Source organism: Bidens hawaiensis, unplaced genomic scaffold (genome assembly GCF_021521415.1).
Source record: "Bidens hawaiensis isolate Kalapana, Puna unplaced genomic scaffold, B.hawaiensis_p1.1 tig00035095_1, whole genome shotgun sequence".
In the NCBI taxonomy this organism is placed as follows: Eukaryota; Viridiplantae; Streptophyta; class Magnoliopsida; order Asterales; family Asteraceae; genus Bidens; species Bidens hawaiensis.
In genome coordinates this window covers 197,516-204,849 of record NW_027505351.1, presented here as the reverse complement: position 1 = coordinate 204,849, position 7,334 = coordinate 197,516, and the positions used below count along the sequence as shown (strand labels likewise).

Here is a 7,334-nt window from a genome sequence, read left to right as displayed (position 1 = left end):
ATCGTATTGATAATGACCTCATAACCAGTTTTTCCAGGGATTCATTCCATAATTTAGAAGTTTATTATGTGTTACTTCGGAATCAAATATCCCTCGTCTTCCAAAAAAATCCTTTATTTCATTCTTAAGAAAAAAAAAAGACGGTCCATTATACTGAAGAATAGATCTTAACTTATTGAAGTGAATAACCTGGGTTTGTGATAATTTTAAAAATACATATTTTTGTGACAAGTAAGATAAATCAAAAAAAATATGTGACTTCCCCTTACTATTTCTAAGATTATCAAAAGCCTTTTTTATATTGATAGTCAAAATAAAGTCCATTTTATTTATTTTTTTTCTTTTCTTGATTTGTTTCGTTATTGTCAATGTTTTTCTTAATATTTTTTTTTTGATTCTATAAAAAGTTGTAGAGCGATTCTGCGCATATTAATGATACATAGAAAGATATTTATGTATATCTTTTCAAAGAAAAATTGAACTATTAATTTAATATTTTTTATTTTGAATATTTTCCAAATTTTTGACGGTGATTTTCCATTATTCTTTTTATTTTTTTTCTTTATTTCTATTTGATTTATGATTGTGTTTCCTTTATCAATTCTATGTTTCATTTCTTCTTCTGCCTGTGAATAATTTGTGAAACCTGTAGATCGATTTTGACTAAGTGATTCATGAATTCTTGGATTGCTTATTATAGAATCCTTTTCTATTTTCAGTTTCATTTGATTTGTATATTTCTTGCGGTATAAATAATGGAATTTTCTTTCCTTTTAAAAGTTCTTTTAGTATTTGTTTTAAAAATAAAAATGCTTTTTCTTCTTTTATTTTTTATTTTTTTTAAAGCTCTTCGAACTCTAAAATTAAATTTTCTTATTTTGACTTTATAGTCTATATCTTTCAAAATTGGTTCAAAAAAGGAAGGTGTTTTTCGCGGAGCACCAAAAGGATATTCCGTTTCCATTCCAAAAACTGTTAAAAAACAAGAATCAAAATCATCTTGTTTCTTTTGATCTCTATCAGAGAGTCGTAGCTTAGATTTGTGCCAAGGTTTCAAACGAAAAGGATATAGGATTTTGATCTGAAAACCTTCGCTGAACCAATTTTTAGGAAATTCTGTTTTGGAAAATTGAAGACCATCATAGCTACACTTTAGATAAATTTCTCTATTCCAATCTTGGAAATCCTCGTACCATTCCGGAGATTGTCGCAATAAAATACGACCAATATTCTTAGCTATTATCAATAAGGGTAATTTAATATATCTTCTAAAAATTGATTGAGCTAGTAACAGAACACTTCTTGATTTTTGTGCATATGGAATGTTCTCCCAGAATTCTATTGCGTCTTCCTGGTCGTTTTTTTATTTGGAATTATTTATTTTAAATCTCGAATTCTGACTTTTTGCCCGACCAATCTCTAATATAAAAAAAAAGTTTCAGTAGGTCAGATATAGGAAAAGGAAAATCTTCCGTTTTTTCCAAAAAAGGGGGGAATGGGGATTTCCTTGAGACGGTCCCCAAATAACCATTTTACGCCTTTGAATACGACTAGAGCTTTTGATTAAGGCTCGACGAAAATCTGGTTCTTCCAAATAACTTATAAAACCCGAATCTCTATTAAATTTTTTATAAAGATTAAATTCTTGATATTAGACTTCTTAAAACTTCGTGTGGAACGAGTTAAAAATGCTATATGTTTAAATTTTCTTGTTCGAAGCTGGTGATCCAGCCCTTGCATTATGCCTTGTTCTTTTCGTCGTTTTATAAAATATTGCTCCAACTCGTTGATTAATTTGTATGACCATCGAGGGAGTTGTTTTACCTATTTTGTTTATTCCAATATATTTTTTTTCACGTTTAGGGTTAGTTAGAATTGCATTCAATGAAAACTTTAACCTATTTTTTGAATCGATTTTGACTTGTTTTTTTTCTGATATTTCGATTTTCTGTTCATTTTCTGGAGAATTAGGATAGGGAAGAAGGATACCATGAATTTTATTTAGTTCAGCTGTTTCTGTGCAATTTTCTATCGAAGTTTCATTTATGATTGAAGAAGAAAAAAATTTTTTCATTCTTCCACGATACATCCCATTCAAAAAGGGATCATACATTTTCACTAGGCAATTTTTTTTTCGTTTCAGCATTAGACAATCTAGTCTTTGTTTCAAGTATATTTAGAGAAAAAAATACTGTCTCTAAGGCCTCAATTCTATTTATCAATTCATTATTTAAGTTGTTATTTTTATCTTTATTGGTATAAAGTCACTCGGCGTATAGTTCATCAGGGGAGATTTTTTCTGATGTAAACAACGATATTCTTCTTGCTACTATTTCCCCAAAAGTTGACAAACTCGGAGGATATGTAAAAGATATTCTTTGTTTTCTATCGCTTTGGCATGTATAAAAAAATATTGTGAGGCTTCTTTTCTTACAGAGCCTTTCAATTTTTTATTTTTCTTATGTATCGTAATGGACGCGTCCATCGATTATAATCGAAAAAAAAGTAAGAATAGGTTTTTCAAAAAAAAAGTATTTTTCTTCATTTTTTTTCTTTTTTTCAAGTCTCAAATTTTCTTGATTACCATACATATAATCAACTTCTTCATCTTCTTCTTCCATTTTGTCGAGCTCGTTCAGTTTATCACTAAAAATAGGTGACGGTATTCTGCCTAAATAGTAGACACATGTAACTAATAATAAAATACTAAAGATACCAGTCATCTTTTTTTTTTTAATTCTGACTTTTTAAATTCTGACAGAGGGTATTTATTAGATCGAATGTACTTCCGAATAGATCGATTTTGCCGTATCCAAACTAATAACAATCCAATCCATTTCATGAATAAAATGTGACCAATTATCCAACCAACAAAACTACTTGTTACAAATAAAATCTTGTTGTTGCATCGAAACATAAAAATGTTGACTAATCTCGCTAACATTGAACTTGGTAAAATGAAATGATTCAATAATTGAAAAATGAGCTTATTCAGGAATACAAATTGAATGCTGAGATTACGCATTGAATTTCTGGTAGTAGATCCATAATAAAGAAGTTTTTGTGATTATTGCAGAAGAAATGAAACAAAAGATATGGTAGAGCTAGGACAGTTATTGTATGAGGTCTACCCAGTGCTAGATGCAGAGACGCATAATAGATCGATATGAACATTATGAGCTGTCCCGTAATAAAACCAGTTGTTGCTGATACCCTCTTCTCGGTTCCTTCTTATCCTTCTTCTATAACGTGAGCTCGGAGAAGAAAGAGATAGGAGGGTCCTATGGAGAATGTGTCCAGAAATCCATAATAGAGCCCGACCACAACTACCGAATTGATTATCTTCATGCATAAGGATACTAGATTACCTAGTAGAAAAGATTTCAAAATCATCACAAACCTCCCATTTTCTTTTCTATTGCAATTTCTGGATTATTATATGATGATTTTGAAACTTTCCATATATAGAAAAGAAATAGAAAGAGATAGACTAGAAATGACATCAGTTATGTGAATGACACTAAAAGTATATTAAATGACCAAAAGTATATTAAATGAAGGGAATTGGGATATGGATAGAATATAATGAAATAGAGCCACTTTTAGGTTCCCTATGAAATGAGGCATGGAGGGGAGCCACTACGAAGAAGTTCCGAAAGTTATGAAGGAAGCTTCGAGCTCATATTGGTCATGGGTTTAGAACGGGAATGGAACTCTATGAGATCGAATCTCCCGTTGTTCCTCAGTAGCTCAGTGGTAGAGCGGTCGGCTGTTAACCGATTGGTCGTAGGTTCGAATCCTACTTGAGGAGATTTGAAAATTACCGTCAACACCCCGGTGTAAGTCCGGGATACTCCTTTGTTCCATAGCCCTTGGGCTATTTACAAATATCCAATTAAGAATTCTCAGATGTACTAGTACTAGCAGTGCATCAAAGATGCAGTCATCGATTCTACCGAGAGGCCACAATTGCTGCGAGCAAACATATTAATGATGAGGAACACGTTTTTGTTATGCTACTAATACTTGTACTTGCTCTGCTATTTTGCCCCATCCTGGCTGAGGAAGAGTTACGGGCGCGTAAAACAAAAAAATACGCTGATGGGGGACGGGCATACGCATACGCTTAACTCATTTACGATAAATAATAAATAAAAAGTCCATTCCATTTCGACAAAATACCCACACCCAAGTTCCATAGCCCGCTATCCCGATCATGAGTTTCCTACCCCCAAAGGGAAAGGCCCTTCCCTTTTGGGCTGGTTGTGGGCGAGGAGGGATTTGAACCCCCGACACCGTGGTTCGTAGCCACGTGCTCTAATCCTCTGAGCTACATGCCCCACTGCGTCTCCGCTGGATCTGTTCCTGGAAATACCCTCAAAAAAAGGAACCTTTGCTCTCCCCAGCCATTTCGGGTTAAGAAGATGTCAAAGCGCCTTTATCTCTACTTTATCTCTATTTATCTCTACTTTATCTCTAAAAGAACGGCGCATTCTGGGGTGTGAAGTGGGAGAGAAGGGATGTCATAATTGGGGTTTTGAATAAGACGACCTTCTTATTTTTCATTTTTTTTTTCATATTGAAAAAGTATGAAGTTGAAAAAGTATGAAGAACGGGAGGTGTGAAGTTTTTTATCATCCTGGCGTCGAGCTATTTTTCCGCATGACATCCCCTACAGTATCATCACCGCAGTAGAGTTTAACCACCAAGTTCGGGATGGGTTGGTGTGGTTTCTCTACGCCTAGGACACTAGAATATCGAACCATGAACGAAGAAAGGTATGAGATAAAATAGTCATTGAGAGGCCCCAATTCTTGACTGGGGGGAGGGGGGACCAAAGGACTCTGCCCTTCCATCCCTTGGATAGATAGAGAGGGAGGACAGAGCTTTTGGTTTTTCATGTTGTCAAAGAGTTGAACAATGAAAATAGATGGCGAGTGCCCGATCGAATTGATCGGGTCATGTAGGAACAAGGTTCAAGTCTACCGGTCTATTAGAATGCCTCAGCTGCATACATCACTGCACTTCCACTTGACACCTATCGTAATGATAAACGGCTCGTCTCGCCGTGACCTTCTCTTGAATTCTCAAAACTTCTGTCGCTCCATCCCCGCAGGGGCAGAGAACCCGTCGCTGTCTCGGCCGTGCTACCGGAGGCTCTATGGAAGTTGGAATAGGAGAGCACTCAACTTGGGGTGGGCTTACTACTTAGATGCTTTCAGCAGTTATCCGCTCCGCACTTGGCTACCCAGCGTTTACCGTAGGCACGATAACTGGTACACCAGAGGTGCGTCCTTCCCGGTCCTCTCGTACTAGGGAAAGGTCCTCTCAATGCTCTAACGCCCACACCGGATATGGACCAAACTGTCTCACGACGTTCTGAACCCAGCTCAGAAAGGGGTGGCGGCGCAGCTTGTTGCCCGCCTACCTGCTATGTTGATGTAATATCTATGTTTCTATATAATGAGAAGAAAATTAAAATTTAAAAAAAAAATTGAATACTCAAGAGTTGATTTTGTTGGTTCAAACAAGAATTATTGTAGGTGTTTCAATTATGACTACTAAATCTTTGAGTTAAATACTAGAATGATGCTTCAAGATTTGTTGCCTAAAAATACCAAGGGTTCTTTCGTATCAAAACACACGACAACAGTACTTAGGATGTTTTACCCTATGAGACAGACTAGCTCTCTTAGAGGAGACTTGATATTCAGATTAAGGAACCCATTCTGAAACGAGGGGTGTAGGAAAGAGTAAAGATAGGGAGCGTATATTGCGTTTGGCTTCTTGAAATGTAGGAACATTAAATGGTAAGTTGCTAGAATTGGTAGATGTGCTTAAAAGACGTAGGGTTCAGATAGCATGCCTCCAGGAGACTAAGTGGAAAGGACATAGAGGGGCTGAGTGTAATGGGTATAAGTTGTGGTACTCGGGGTCTGATGGAGCTAGGAATTGAGTGGGGTTTCTAGTCGCTAAGGAAATACACACTAGTGTGGTGGAGGTAATAAGACATAATGACAGGATTATGGTGTTGAAATTAGTACTAGGAGAGGAAGTAGTGGCAGTAGTCTCCTCCTACGTGCCTCATGTAGGCCTAGGGGATCAGGAATAGAGAGAATTTTGGGATTGCCTAGACGCAGTGGTAGGGGGCTTACCTAGGGGGGAGAGGATTTGCATAGGAGGTGATTTTAATGGACACATTGGTAAGGCTAATGATGGTTTTCAAGCCGTACATGGGGGTTTCGGTTTTGGTGATAGGAATGAGACCGGAACAGATCTTCTAGAGTTTTCGGTGGCACATGACCTAGGTATTATAAATTCTTATTTTAGGAAACAAGATTCTCATTTAATCACTTTTAGCAGTGGCGGACGCCACACGCAAATTAACTACCTTTTGATGAGGCAAGGAGACCGACGTTGGTGGAAGGACTGCAAAGTCATACCTGGGGAGGCAGTTGTGACTCAACATCGACTACTAGTGACAGATATAGCCTTCAGAAATAAGCTGAATGTTCGAGAGAAGAAAGGTACACCGAGAATTCGATGGGGAAATTTGAAGGACGAAAATCTCCTACTGTTTAAGGATAAACTCATACTGCATACGCGGGCTCGACTAAATGGGGACTCAACGCATATATGGGAAGCTATGGAGACAAAGATCATCCAAGTAGCAAAGGAGACGCTCGGGGTCACAACAGGAAAGACAAGTGGGCATAAGGAGTCTTGGTGGTGGAATGACGCAGTGCAAGACAAGATAAGGGACAAGCAAGGATGTTTTAGGGAGCTAATGAGGTGCACGAATGAGGAGGAGCGAGTGGAATTGAGGGACAACTACAAAACGGCCAAGATAGAGGCGAAGAAGGCAGTGGCGGAAGCAAAGAAGGCGGCCTTTAAACGGATGTATGAAAGTATAGAAACAAAAGAGGGGGAACATGCTATGTTTAAGATTGCCAAAGCCAGGGAGCGTAGAAGGCAAGATCTAGGACCGGTGAAGTTCATAAAGGATACAGATGGGCATGTACTGGTCAAGGAGCAGGACATCAAGCTAAGATGGCAAACCTACTTCCACAATCTTTTTAACAATGGGAGAGATTACCAAGAAGAACATGACAACACAAACTTTCAACGACAACAATCGAATAACTGCTACTGCCGACGGATCACACGAGAAGAGGTGAAGGATGCACTTAGGAGGATGGGAAGGTCTAAGGCGGTTGGCCCAGACAACATACCCATCGAGGTGTGGAAGTGTCTGGGGGAGGAAGGAGTCATGTGGTTAACTACTCCGTTCAATAGTATTCTCAAATCAGGTAAGATGCCAGACCAGTGGAGGA

At 37.6% G+C, this 7,334-nt stretch overlaps 2 non-coding genes across 2 annotated transcripts; one reads left to right on the top strand and one right to left on the bottom strand.

Annotated features, from left to right (window-relative positions):
* Positions 1-3,739: 3,739 nt before the first annotated feature.
* TRNAN-GUU (transfer RNA asparagine (anticodon GUU)) lies at positions 3,740-3,811 on the top strand. Its single transcript has one exon. It is a non-coding gene; the product is annotated as a tRNA-Asn (tRNA).
* Positions 3,812-4,266: 455 nt separating this feature from the next.
* Positions 4,267-4,340, bottom strand: TRNAR-ACG (transfer RNA arginine (anticodon ACG)). The gene has a single exon. It is a non-coding gene; the product is annotated as a tRNA-Arg (tRNA).
* Between the last annotated feature and the right edge of the window lie 2,994 nt (positions 4,341-7,334).